Raw genomic sequence first — 10,623 nt, forward strand, 5'->3', positions numbered from 1 at the left:
GATTTCAATTAGTTAGTCGGGGGTGCCTATTTTTGCGGTATTTTCTTTGTAGCAACGCGTATAATCAATTACGACGCATTAATTTGCAGGTGCGATCATACCAGCACTAATGCACCGGATCCCATCAGAACTCCGCAATTAAGCGTGCTTGGGCGAGAGTAGTACTAGGATGGGTGACCTCCTGGGAAGTCCTCGTGTTGCACCTTTTTTTTTATTCTATTTTTTGCCGAAAAATTCACGGAACAGTTGATCAAAAAGCGATTTTCGTGTCGGTCGTTTTATTTGTTGTTGGAAATAAATATAAGATTAGTTTGTCTTTACAAAGAAAGTTTCATGCTTCGGATGGATTTCAATTAGTTAGTCGGGAGTGCCTATTTTTGCGGTATTTTCTTTGTAGCAACGCGTATATACAATTACGACGCATTAATTTACAGGTGCGATCATACCAGCACTAATGCACCGGAACCCATCAGAACTCCGCAGTTAAGCGTGCTTGGGCGAGAGTAGTACTAAGATGGGTGACCTCCTGGGAAGTCCTCGTGTTGCACCTTTTTTTTTATTCTATTTTTTGCCGAAAAATTCACGGAACAGTTGATCAAAAAGCGATTTTCGTGTCGGTCGTTTTATTTGTTGTTGGAAATAAATATAAGATTAGTTTGTCTTTACAAAGAAAGTTTCATGCTTCGGATGGATTTCAATTAGTTAGTCGGGAGTGCCTATTTTTGCGGTATTTTCTTTGTAGCAACGCGTATATACAATTACGACGCATTAATTTACAGGTGCGATCATACCAGCACTAATGCACCGGAACCCATCAGAACTCCGCAGTTAAGCGTGCTTGGGCGAGAGTAGTACTAGGATGGGTGACCTCCTGGGAAGTCCTCGTGTTGCACCTTTTTTTTTATTCTATTTTTTGCCGAAAAATTCACGGAACAGTTGATCAAAAAGCGATTTTCGTGTCGGTCGTTTTATTTGTTGTTGGAAATAAATATAAGATTAGTTTGTCTTTACAAAGAAAGTTTCATGCTTCGGATGGATTTCAATTAGTTAGTCGGGGGTGCCTATTTTTGCGGTATTTTCTTTGTAGCAACGCGTATATACAATTACGACGCATTAATTTACAGGTGCGATCATACCAGCACTAATGCACCGGATCCCATCAGAACTCCGCAGTTAAGCGTGCTTGGGCGAGAGTAGTACTAGGATGGGTGACCTCCTGGGAAGTCCTCGTGTTGCACCTTTTTTTTTATTCTATTTTTTGCCGAAAAATTCACGGAACAGTTGATCAAAAAGCGATTTTCGTGTCGGTCGTTTTATTTGTTGTTGGAAATAAATATAAGATTAGTTTGTCTTTACAAAGAAAGTTTCATGCTTCGGATGGATTTCAATTAGTTAGTCGGGGGTGCCTATTTTTGCGGTATTTTCTTTGTAGCAACGCGTATATACAATTACGACGCATTAATTTACAGGTGCGATCATACCAGCACTAATGCACCGGATCCCATCAGAACTCCGCAGTTAAGCGTGCTTGGGCGAGAGTAGTACTAGGATGGGTGACCTCCTGGGAAGTCCTCGTGTTGCACCTTTTTTTTTATTCTATTTTTTGCCGAAAAATTCACGGAACAGTTGATCAAAAAGCGATTTTCGTGTCGGTCGTTTTATTTGTTGTTGGAAATAAATATAAGATTAGTTTGTCTTTACAAAGAAAGTTTCATGCTTCGGATGGATTTCAATTAGTTAGTCGGGGGTGCCTATTTTTGCGGTATTTTCTTTGTAGCAACGCGTATATACAATTACGACGCATTAATTTACAGGTGCGATCATACCAGCACTAATGCACCGGATCCCATCAGAACTCCGCAGTTAAGCGTGCTTGGGCGAGAGTAGTACTAGGATGGGTGACCTCCTGGGAAGTCCTCGTGTTGCACCTTTTTTTTTATTCTATTTTTTGCCGAAAAATTCACGGAACAGTTGATCAAAAAGCGATTTTCGTGTCGGTCGTTTTATTTGTTGTTGGAAATAAATATAAGATTAGTTTGTCTTTACAAAGAAAGTTTCATGCTTCGGATGGATTTCAATTAGTTAGTCGGGGGTGCCTATTTTTGCGGTATTTTCTTTGTAGCAACGCGTATATACAATTACGACGCATTAATTTACAGGTGCGATCATACCAGCACTAATGCACCGGATCCCATCAGAACTCCGCAGTTAAGCGTGCTTGGGCGAGAGTAGTACTAGGATGGGTGACCTCCTGGGAAGTCCTCGTGTTGCACCTTTTTTTTTATTCTATTTTTTGCCGAAAAATTCACGGAACAGTTGATCAAAAAGCGATTTTCGTGTCGGTCGTTTTATTTGTTGTTGGAAATAAATATAAGATTAGTTTGTCTTTACAAAGAAAGTTTCATGCTTCGGATGGATTTCAATTAGTTAGTCGGGGGTGCCTATTTTTGCGGTATTTTCTTTGTAGCAACGCGTATATACAATTACGACGCATTAATTTACAGGTGCGATCATACCAGCACTAATGCACCGGATCCCATCAGAACTCCGCAGTTAAGCGTGCTTGGGCGAGAGTAGTACTAGGATGGGTGACCTCCTGGGAAGTCCTCGTGTTGCACCTTTTTTTTTATTCTATTTTTTGCCGAAAAATTCACGGAACAGTTGATCAAAAAGCGATTTTCGTGTCGGTCGTTTTATTTGTTGTTGGAAATAAATATAAGATTAGTTTGTCTTTACAAAGAAAGTTTCATGCTTCGGATGGATTTCAATTAGTTAGTCGGGGGTGCCTATTTTTGCGGTATTTTCTTTGTAGCAACGCGTATATACAATTACGACGCATTAATTTACAGGTGCGATCATACCAGCACTAATGCACCGGATCCCATCAGAACTCCGCAGTTAAGCGTGCTTGGGCGAGAGTAGTACTAGGATGGGTGACCTCCTGGGAAGTCCTCGTGTTGCACCTTTTTTTTTATTCTATTTTTTGCCGAAAAATTCACGGAACAGTTGATCAAAAAGCGATTTTCGTGTCGGTCGTTTTATTTGTTGTTGGAAATAAATATAAGATTAGTTTGTCTTTACAAAGAAAGTTTCATGCTTCGGATGGATTTCAATTAGTTAGTCGGGGGTGCCTATTTTTGCGGTATTTTCTTTGTAGCAACGCGTATATACAATTACGACGCATTAATTTACAGGTGCGATCATACCAGCACTAATGCACCGGATCCCATCAGAACTCCGCAGTTAAGCGTGCTTGGGCGAGAGTAGTACTAGGATGGGTGACCTCCTGGGAAGTCCTCGTGTTGCACCTTTTTTTTTATTCTATTTTTTGCCGAAAAATTCACGGAACAGTTGATCAAAAAGCGATTTTCGTGTCGGTCGTTTTATTTGTTGTTGGAAATAAATATAAGATTAGTTTGTCTTTACAAAGAAAGTTTCATGCTTCGGATGGATTTCAATTAGTTAGTCGGGGGTGCCTATTTTTGCGGTATTTTCTTTGTAGCAACGCGTATATACAATTACGACGCATTAATTTACAGGTGCGATCATACCAGCACTAATGCACCGGATCCCATCAGAACTCCGCAGTTAAGCGTGCTTGGGCGAGAGTAGTACTAGGATGGGTGACCTCCTGGGAAGTCCTCGTGTTGCACCTTTTTTTTTATTCTATTTTTTGCCGAAAAATTCACGGAACAGTTGATCAAAAAGCGATTTTCGTGTCGGTCGTTTTATTTGTTGTTGGAAATAAATATAAGATTAGTTTGTCTTTACAAAGAAAGTTTCATGCTTCGGATGGATTTCAATTAGTTAGTCGGGGGTGCCTATTTTTGCGGTATTTTCTTTGTAGCAACGCGTATATACAATTACGACGCATTAATTTACAGGTGCGATCATACCAGCACTAATGCACCGGATCCCATCAGAACTCCGCAGTTAAGCGTGCTTGGGCGAGAGTAGTACTAGGATGGGTGACCTCCTGGGAAGTCCTCGTGTTGCACCTTTTTTTTTATTCTATTTTTTGCCGAAAAATTCACGGAACAGTTGATCAAAAAGCGATTTTCGTGTCGGTCGTTTTATTTGTTGTTGGAAATAAATATAAGATTAGTTTGTCTTTACAAAGAAAGTTTCATGCTTCGGATGGATTTCAATTAGTTAGTCGGGGGTGCCTATTTTTGCGGTATTTTCTTTGTAGCAACGCGTATATACAATTACGACGCATTAATTTACAGGTGCGATCATACCAGCACTAATGCACCGGATCCCATCAGAACTCCGCAGTTAAGCGTGCTTGGGCGAGAGTAGTACTAGGATGGGTGACCTCCTGGGAAGTCCTCGTGTTGCACCTTTTTTTTTATTCTATTTTTTGCCGAAAAATTCACGGAACAGTTGATCAAAAAGCGATTTTCGTGTCGGTCGTTTTATTTGTTGTTGGAAATAAATATAAGATTAGTTTGTCTTTACAAAGAAAGTTTCATGCTTCGGATGGATTTCAATTAGTTAGTCGGGGGTGCCTATTTTTGCGGTATTTTCTTTGTAGCAACGCGTATATACAATTACGACGCATTAATTTACAGGTGCGATCATACCAGCACTAATGCACCGGATCCCATCAGAACTCCGCAGTTAAGCGTGCTTGGGCGAGAGTAGTACTAGGATGGGTGACCTCCTGGGAAGTCCTCGTGTTGCACCTTTTTTTTTATTCTATTTTTTGCCGAAAAATTCACGGAACAGTTGATCAAAAAGCGATTTTCGTGTCGGTCGTTTTATTTGTTGTTGGAAATAAATATAAGATTAGTTTGTCTTTACAAAGAAAGTTTCATGCTTCGGATGGATTTCAATTAGTTAGTCGGGGGTGCCTATTTTTGCGGTATTTTCTTTGTAGCAACGCGTATATACAATTACGACGCATTAATTTACAGGTGCGATCATACCAGCACTAATGCACCGGATCCCATCAGAACTCCGCAGTTAAGCGTGCTTGGGCGAGAGTAGTACTAGGATGGGTGACCTCCTGGGAAGTCCTCGTGTTGCACCTTTTTTTTTATTCTATTTTTTGCCGAAAAATTCACGGAACAGTTGATCAAAAAGCGATTTTCGTGTCGGTCGTTTTATTTGTTGTTGGAAATAAATATAAGATTAGTTTGTCTTTACAAAGAAAGTTTCATGCTTCGGATGGATTTCAATTAGTTAGTCGGGGGTGCCTATTTTTGCGGTATTTTCTTTGTAGCAACGCGTATATACAATTACGACGCATTAATTTACAGGTGCGATCATACCAGCACTAATGCACCGGATCCCATCAGAACTCCGCAGTTAAGCGTGCTTGGGCGAGAGTAGTACTAGGATGGGTGACCTCCTGGGAAGTCCTCGTGTTGCACCTTTTTTTTTATTCTATTTTTTGCCGAAAAATTCACGGAACAGTTGATCAAAAAGCGATTTTCGTGTCGGTCGTTTTATTTGTTGTTGGAAATAAATATAAGATTAGTTTGTCTTTACAAAGAAAGTTTCATGCTTCGGATGGATTTCAATTAGTTAGTCGGGGGTGCCTATTTTTGCGGTATTTTCTTTGTAGCAACGCGTATATACAATTACGACGCATTAATTTACAGGTGCGATCATACCAGCACTAATGCACCGGATCCCATCAGAACTCCGCAGTTAAGCGTGCTTGGGCGAGAGTAGTACTAGGATGGGTGACCTCCTGGGAAGTCCTCGTGTTGCACCTTTTTTTTTATTCTATTTTTTGCCGAAAAATTCACGGAACAGTTGATCAAAAAGCGATTTTCGTGTCGGTCGTTTTATTTGTTGTTGGAAATAAATATAAGATTAGTTTGTCTTTACAAAGAAAGTTTCATGCTTCGGATGGATTTCAATTAGTTAGTCGGGGGTGCCTATTTTTGCGGTATTTTCTTTGTAGCAACGCGTATATACAATTACGACGCATTAATTTACAGGTGCGATCATACCAGCACTAATGCACCGGATCCCATCAGAACTCCGCAGTTAAGCGTGCTTGGGCGAGAGTAGTACTAGGATGGGTGACCTCCTGGGAAGTCCTCGTGTTGCACCTTTTTTTTTATTCTATTTTTTGCCGAAAAATTCACGGAACAGTTGATCAAAAAGCGATTTTCGTGTCGGTCGTTTTATTTGTTGTTGGAAATAAATATAAGATTAGTTTGTCTTTACAAAGAAAGTTTCATGCTTCGGATGGATTTCAATTAGTTAGTCGGGGGTGCCTATTTTTGCGGTATTTTCTTTGTAGCAACGCGTATATACAATTACGACGCATTAATTTACAGGTGCGATCATACCAGCACTAATGCACCGGATCCCATCAGAACTCCGCAGTTAAGCGTGCTTGGGCGAGAGTAGTACTAGGATGGGTGACCTCCTGGGAAGTCCTCGTGTTGCACCTTTTTTTTTATTCTATTTTTTGCCGAAAAATTCACGGAACAGTTGATCAAAAAGCGATTTTCGTGTCGGTCGTTTTATTTGTTGTTGGAAATAAATATAAGATTAGTTTGTCTTTACAAAGAAAGTTTCATGCTTCGGATGGATTTCAATTAGTTAGTCGGGGGTGCCTATTTTTGCGGTATTTTCTTTGTAGCAACGCGTATATACAATTACGACGCATTAATTTACAGGTGCGATCATACCAGCACTAATGCACCGGATCCCATCAGAACTCCGCAGTTAAGCGTGCTTGGGCGAGAGTAGTACTAGGATGGGTGACCTCCTGGGAAGTCCTCGTGTTGCACCTTTTTTTTTATTCTATTTTTTGCCGAAAAATTCACGGAACAGTTGATCAAAAAGCGATTTTCGTGTCGGTCGTTTTATTTGTTGTTGGAAATAAATATAAGATTAGTTTGTCTTTACAAAGAAAGTTTCATGCTTCGGATGGATTTCAATTAGTTAGTCGGGGGTGCCTATTTTTGCGGTATTTTCTTTGTAGCAACGCGTATATACAATTACGACGCATTAATTTACAGGTGCGATCATACCAGCACTAATGCACCGGATCCCATCAGAACTCCGCAGTTAAGCGTGCTTGGGCGAGAGTAGTACTAGGATGGGTGACCTCCTGGGAAGTCCTCGTGTTGCACCTTTTTTTTTATTCTATTTTTTGCCGAAAAATTCACGGAACAGTTGATCAAAAAGCGATTTTCGTGTCGGTCGTTTTATTTGTTGTTGGAAATAAATATAAGATTAGTTTGTCTTTACAAAGAAAGTTTCATGCTTCGGATGGATTTCAATTAGTTAGTCGGGGGTGCCTATTTTTGCGGTATTTTCTTTGTAGCAACGCGTATATACAATTACGACGCATTAATTTACAGGTGCGATCATACCAGCACTAATGCACCGGATCCCATCAGAACTCCGCAGTTAAGCGTGCTTGGGCGAGAGTAGTACTAGGATGGGTGACCTCCTGGGAAGTCCTCGTGTTGCACCTTTTTTTTTATTCTATTTTTTGCCGAAAAATTCACGGAACAGTTGATCAAAAAGCGATTTTCGTGTCGGTCGTTTTATTTGTTGTTGGAAATAAATATAAGATTAGTTTGTCTTTACAAAGAAAGTTTCATGCTTCGGATGGATTTCAATTAGTTAGTCGGGGGTGCCTATTTTTGCGGTATTTTCTTTGTAGCAACGCGTATATACAATTACGACGCATTAATTTACAGGTGCGATCATACCAGCACTAATGCACCGGATCCCATCAGAACTCCGCAGTTAAGCGTGCTTGGGCGAGAGTAGTACTAGGATGGGTGACCTCCTGGGAAGTCCTCGTGTTGCACCTTTTTTTTTATTCTATTTTTTGCCGAAAAATTCACGGAACAGTTGATCAAAAAGCGATTTTCGTGTCGGTCGTTTTATTTGTTGTTGGAAATAAATATAAGATTAGTTTGTCTTTACAAAGAAAGTTTCATGCTTCGGATGGATTTCAATTAGTTAGTCGGGGGTGCCTATTTTTGCGGTATTTTCTTTGTAGCAACGCGTATATACAATTACGACGCATTAATTTACAGGTGCGATCATACCAGCACTAATGCACCGGATCCCATCAGAACTCCGCAGTTAAGCGTGCTTGGGCGAGAGTAGTACTAGGATGGGTGACCTCCTGGGAAGTCCTCGTGTTGCACCTTTTTTTTTATTCTATTTTTTGCCGAAAAATTCACGGAACAGTTGATCAAAAAGCGATTTTCGTGTCGGTCGTTTTATTTGTTGTTGGAAATAAATATAAGATTAGTTTGTCTTTACAAAGAAAGTTTCATGCTTCGGATGGATTTCAATTAGTTAGTCGGGGGTGCCTATTTTTGCGGTATTTTCTTTGTAGCAACGCGTATATACAATTACGACGCATTAATTTACAGGTGCGATCATACCAGCACTAATGCACCGGATCCCATCAGAACTCCGCAGTTAAGCGTGCTTGGGCGAGAGTAGTACTAGGATGGGTGACCTCCTGGGAAGTCCTCGTGTTGCACCTTTTTTTTTATTCTATTTTTTGCCGAAAAATTCACGGAACAGTTGATCAAAAAGCGATTTTCGTGTCGGTCGTTTTATTTGTTGTTGGAAATAAATATAAGATTAGTTTGTCTTTACAAAGAAAGTTTCATGCTTCGGATGGATTTCAATTAGTTAGTCGGGGGTGCCTATTTTTGCGGTATTTTCTTTGTAGCAACGCGTATATACAATTACGACGCATTAATTTACAGGTGCGATCATACCAGCACTAATGCACCGGATCCCATCAGAACTCCGCAGTTAAGCGTGCTTGGGCGAGAGTAGTACTAGGATGGGTGACCTCCTGGGAAGTCCTCGTGTTGCACCTTTTTTTTTATTCTATTTTTTGCCGAAAAATTCACGGAACAGTTGATCAAAAAGCGATTTTCGTGTCGGTCGTTTTATTTGTTGTTGGAAATAAATATAAGATTAGTTTGTCTTTACAAAGAAAGTTTCATGCTTCGGATGGATTTCAATTAGTTAGTCGGGGGTGCCTATTTTTGCGGTATTTTCTTTGTAGCAACGCGTATATACAATTACGACGCATTAATTTACAGGTGCGATCATACCAGCACTAATGCACCGGATCCCATCAGAACTCCGCAGTTAAGCGTGCTTGGGCGAGAGTAGTACTAGGATGGGTGACCTCCTGGGAAGTCCTCGTGTTGCACCTTTTTTTTTATTCTATTTTTTGCCGAAAAATTCACGGAACAGTTGATCAAAAAGCGATTTTCGTGTCGGTCGTTTTATTTGTTGTTGGAAATAAATATAAGATTAGTTTGTCTTTACAAAGAAAGTTTCATGCTTCGGATGGATTTCAATTAGTTAGTCGGGGGTGCCTATTTTTGCGGTATTTTCTTTGTAGCAACGCGTATATACAATTACGACGCATTAATTTACAGGTGCGATCATACCAGCACTAATGCACCGGATCCCATCAGAACTCCGCAGTTAAGCGTGCTTGGGCGAGAGTAGTACTAGGATGGGTGACCTCCTGGGAAGTCCTCGTGTTGCACCTTTTTTTTTATTCTATTTTTTGCCGAAAAATTCACGGAACAGTTGATCAAAAAGCGATTTTCGTGTCGGTCGTTTTATTTGTTGTTGGAAATAAATATAAGATTAGTTTGTCTTTACAAAGAAAGTTTCATGCTTCGGATGGATTTCAATTAGTTAGTCGGGGGTGCCTATTTTTGCGGTATTTTCTTTGTAGCAACGCGTATATACAATTACGACGCATTAATTTACAGGTGCGATCATACCAGCACTAATGCACCGGATCCCATCAGAACTCCGCAGTTAAGCGTGCTTGGGCGAGAGTAGTACTAGGATGGGTGACCTCCTGGGAAGTCCTCGTGTTGCACCTTTTTTTTTATTCTATTTTTTGCCGAAAAATTCACGGAACAGTTGATCAAAAAGCGATTTTCGTGTCGGTCGTTTTATTTGTTGTTGGAAATAAATATAAGATTAGTTTGTCTTTACAAAGAAAGTTTCATGCTTCGGATGGATTTCAATTAGTTAGTCGGGGGTGCCTATTTTTGCGGTATTTTCTTTGTAGCAACGCGTATATACAATTACGACGCATTAATTTACAGGTGCGATCATACCAGCACTAATGCACCGGATCCCATCAGAACTCCGCAGTTAAGCGTGCTTGGGCGAGAGTAGTACTAGGATGGGTGACCTCCTGGGAAGTCCTCGTGTTGCACCTTTTTTTTTATTCTATTTTTTGCCGAAAAATTCACGGAACAGTTGATCAAAAAGCGATTTTCGTGTCGGTCGTTTTATTTGTTGTTGGAAATAAATATAAGATTAGTTTGTCTTTACAAAGAAAGTTTCATGCTTCGGATGGATTTCAATTAGTTAGTCGGGGGTGCCTATTTTTGCGGTATTTTCTTTGTAGCAACGCGTATATACAATTACGACGCATTAATTTACAGGTGCGATCATACCAGCACTAATGCACCGGATCCCATCAGAACTCCGCAGTTAAGCGTGCTTGGGCGAGAGTAGTACTAGGATGGGTGACCTCCTGGGAAGTCCTCGTGTTGCACCTTTTTCTTATTCTATTTTTTGCCGAAAAATTCACGGAACAATTGATCAAAAAGCGATTTTCGGGTCGGT

At 40.4% G+C, this 10,623-nt stretch overlaps 31 non-coding genes across 31 annotated transcripts; all 31 read left to right on the plus strand.

The window, feature by feature from the left end:
* The first annotated feature begins 87 nt into the window (after nt 1–87).
* Nucleotides 88–206, plus strand: LOC113784309 (5S ribosomal RNA). Its single transcript, XR_003470341.1, has one exon. It is a non-coding gene; the product is annotated as a 5S ribosomal RNA (ribosomal RNA).
* A 226-nt stretch (nt 207–432) lies between these two features.
* LOC113784308 (5S ribosomal RNA) lies at nt 433–551 on the plus strand. The gene has a single exon (XR_003470340.1). It is a non-coding gene; the product is annotated as a 5S ribosomal RNA (ribosomal RNA).
* Nucleotides 552–777: 226 nt separating this feature from the next.
* LOC113784307 (5S ribosomal RNA) lies at nt 778–896 on the plus strand. Its single transcript, XR_003470339.1, has one exon. It is a non-coding gene; the product is annotated as a 5S ribosomal RNA (ribosomal RNA).
* A 226-nt stretch (nt 897–1,122) lies between these two features.
* Nucleotides 1,123–1,241, plus strand: LOC113784281 (5S ribosomal RNA). The gene has a single exon (XR_003470313.1). It is a non-coding gene; the product is annotated as a 5S ribosomal RNA (ribosomal RNA).
* A 226-nt stretch (nt 1,242–1,467) lies between these two features.
* LOC113784292 (5S ribosomal RNA) lies at nt 1,468–1,586 on the plus strand. Its single transcript, XR_003470324.1, has one exon. It is a non-coding gene; the product is annotated as a 5S ribosomal RNA (ribosomal RNA).
* A 226-nt stretch (nt 1,587–1,812) lies between these two features.
* On the plus strand, nt 1,813–1,931 carry LOC113784303 (5S ribosomal RNA). Its single transcript, XR_003470335.1, has one exon. It is a non-coding gene; the product is annotated as a 5S ribosomal RNA (ribosomal RNA).
* A 226-nt stretch (nt 1,932–2,157) lies between these two features.
* On the plus strand, nt 2,158–2,276 carry LOC113784310 (5S ribosomal RNA). Its single transcript, XR_003470342.1, has one exon. It is a non-coding gene; the product is annotated as a 5S ribosomal RNA (ribosomal RNA).
* A 226-nt stretch (nt 2,277–2,502) lies between these two features.
* LOC113784311 (5S ribosomal RNA) lies at nt 2,503–2,621 on the plus strand. Its single transcript, XR_003470343.1, has one exon. It is a non-coding gene; the product is annotated as a 5S ribosomal RNA (ribosomal RNA).
* A 226-nt stretch (nt 2,622–2,847) lies between these two features.
* Nucleotides 2,848–2,966, plus strand: LOC113784282 (5S ribosomal RNA). Its single transcript, XR_003470314.1, has one exon. It is a non-coding gene; the product is annotated as a 5S ribosomal RNA (ribosomal RNA).
* A 226-nt stretch (nt 2,967–3,192) lies between these two features.
* LOC113784283 (5S ribosomal RNA) lies at nt 3,193–3,311 on the plus strand. The gene has a single exon (XR_003470315.1). It is a non-coding gene; the product is annotated as a 5S ribosomal RNA (ribosomal RNA).
* A 226-nt stretch (nt 3,312–3,537) lies between these two features.
* Nucleotides 3,538–3,656, plus strand: LOC113784284 (5S ribosomal RNA). The gene has a single exon (XR_003470316.1). It is a non-coding gene; the product is annotated as a 5S ribosomal RNA (ribosomal RNA).
* Nucleotides 3,657–3,882: 226 nt separating this feature from the next.
* LOC113784285 (5S ribosomal RNA) lies at nt 3,883–4,001 on the plus strand. The gene has a single exon (XR_003470317.1). It is a non-coding gene; the product is annotated as a 5S ribosomal RNA (ribosomal RNA).
* A 226-nt stretch (nt 4,002–4,227) lies between these two features.
* Nucleotides 4,228–4,346, plus strand: LOC113784286 (5S ribosomal RNA). Its single transcript, XR_003470318.1, has one exon. It is a non-coding gene; the product is annotated as a 5S ribosomal RNA (ribosomal RNA).
* Nucleotides 4,347–4,572: 226 nt separating this feature from the next.
* On the plus strand, nt 4,573–4,691 carry LOC113784287 (5S ribosomal RNA). Its single transcript, XR_003470319.1, has one exon. It is a non-coding gene; the product is annotated as a 5S ribosomal RNA (ribosomal RNA).
* A 226-nt stretch (nt 4,692–4,917) lies between these two features.
* On the plus strand, nt 4,918–5,036 carry LOC113784288 (5S ribosomal RNA). The gene has a single exon (XR_003470320.1). It is a non-coding gene; the product is annotated as a 5S ribosomal RNA (ribosomal RNA).
* Nucleotides 5,037–5,262: 226 nt separating this feature from the next.
* Nucleotides 5,263–5,381, plus strand: LOC113784289 (5S ribosomal RNA). The gene has a single exon (XR_003470321.1). It is a non-coding gene; the product is annotated as a 5S ribosomal RNA (ribosomal RNA).
* A 226-nt stretch (nt 5,382–5,607) lies between these two features.
* On the plus strand, nt 5,608–5,726 carry LOC113784290 (5S ribosomal RNA). Its single transcript, XR_003470322.1, has one exon. It is a non-coding gene; the product is annotated as a 5S ribosomal RNA (ribosomal RNA).
* A 226-nt stretch (nt 5,727–5,952) lies between these two features.
* Nucleotides 5,953–6,071, plus strand: LOC113784291 (5S ribosomal RNA). The gene has a single exon (XR_003470323.1). It is a non-coding gene; the product is annotated as a 5S ribosomal RNA (ribosomal RNA).
* Nucleotides 6,072–6,297: 226 nt separating this feature from the next.
* Nucleotides 6,298–6,416, plus strand: LOC113784293 (5S ribosomal RNA). Its single transcript, XR_003470325.1, has one exon. It is a non-coding gene; the product is annotated as a 5S ribosomal RNA (ribosomal RNA).
* A 226-nt stretch (nt 6,417–6,642) lies between these two features.
* On the plus strand, nt 6,643–6,761 carry LOC113784294 (5S ribosomal RNA). The gene has a single exon (XR_003470326.1). It is a non-coding gene; the product is annotated as a 5S ribosomal RNA (ribosomal RNA).
* Nucleotides 6,762–6,987: 226 nt separating this feature from the next.
* Nucleotides 6,988–7,106, plus strand: LOC113784295 (5S ribosomal RNA). Its single transcript, XR_003470327.1, has one exon. It is a non-coding gene; the product is annotated as a 5S ribosomal RNA (ribosomal RNA).
* A 226-nt stretch (nt 7,107–7,332) lies between these two features.
* Nucleotides 7,333–7,451, plus strand: LOC113784296 (5S ribosomal RNA). Its single transcript, XR_003470328.1, has one exon. It is a non-coding gene; the product is annotated as a 5S ribosomal RNA (ribosomal RNA).
* A 226-nt stretch (nt 7,452–7,677) lies between these two features.
* Nucleotides 7,678–7,796, plus strand: LOC113784297 (5S ribosomal RNA). The gene has a single exon (XR_003470329.1). It is a non-coding gene; the product is annotated as a 5S ribosomal RNA (ribosomal RNA).
* Nucleotides 7,797–8,022: 226 nt separating this feature from the next.
* On the plus strand, nt 8,023–8,141 carry LOC113784298 (5S ribosomal RNA). The gene has a single exon (XR_003470330.1). It is a non-coding gene; the product is annotated as a 5S ribosomal RNA (ribosomal RNA).
* A 226-nt stretch (nt 8,142–8,367) lies between these two features.
* Nucleotides 8,368–8,486, plus strand: LOC113784299 (5S ribosomal RNA). Its single transcript, XR_003470331.1, has one exon. It is a non-coding gene; the product is annotated as a 5S ribosomal RNA (ribosomal RNA).
* A 226-nt stretch (nt 8,487–8,712) lies between these two features.
* On the plus strand, nt 8,713–8,831 carry LOC113784300 (5S ribosomal RNA). The gene has a single exon (XR_003470332.1). It is a non-coding gene; the product is annotated as a 5S ribosomal RNA (ribosomal RNA).
* Nucleotides 8,832–9,057: 226 nt separating this feature from the next.
* On the plus strand, nt 9,058–9,176 carry LOC113784301 (5S ribosomal RNA). The gene has a single exon (XR_003470333.1). It is a non-coding gene; the product is annotated as a 5S ribosomal RNA (ribosomal RNA).
* Nucleotides 9,177–9,402: 226 nt separating this feature from the next.
* LOC113784302 (5S ribosomal RNA) lies at nt 9,403–9,521 on the plus strand. Its single transcript, XR_003470334.1, has one exon. It is a non-coding gene; the product is annotated as a 5S ribosomal RNA (ribosomal RNA).
* A 226-nt stretch (nt 9,522–9,747) lies between these two features.
* On the plus strand, nt 9,748–9,866 carry LOC113784304 (5S ribosomal RNA). The gene has a single exon (XR_003470336.1). It is a non-coding gene; the product is annotated as a 5S ribosomal RNA (ribosomal RNA).
* A 226-nt stretch (nt 9,867–10,092) lies between these two features.
* LOC113784305 (5S ribosomal RNA) lies at nt 10,093–10,211 on the plus strand. Its single transcript, XR_003470337.1, has one exon. It is a non-coding gene; the product is annotated as a 5S ribosomal RNA (ribosomal RNA).
* A 226-nt stretch (nt 10,212–10,437) lies between these two features.
* On the plus strand, nt 10,438–10,556 carry LOC113784306 (5S ribosomal RNA). The gene has a single exon (XR_003470338.1). It is a non-coding gene; the product is annotated as a 5S ribosomal RNA (ribosomal RNA).
* The last annotated feature ends 67 nt before the right edge of the window (nt 10,557–10,623 follow it).

The sequence above is a fragment of the Cicer arietinum genome, unplaced genomic scaffold (genome assembly GCF_000331145.2).
Source record: "Cicer arietinum cultivar CDC Frontier isolate Library 1 unplaced genomic scaffold, Cicar.CDCFrontier_v2.0 Ca_scaffold_85_v2.0, whole genome shotgun sequence".
NCBI lineage: Eukaryota > Viridiplantae > Streptophyta > Magnoliopsida > Fabales > Fabaceae > Cicer > Cicer arietinum.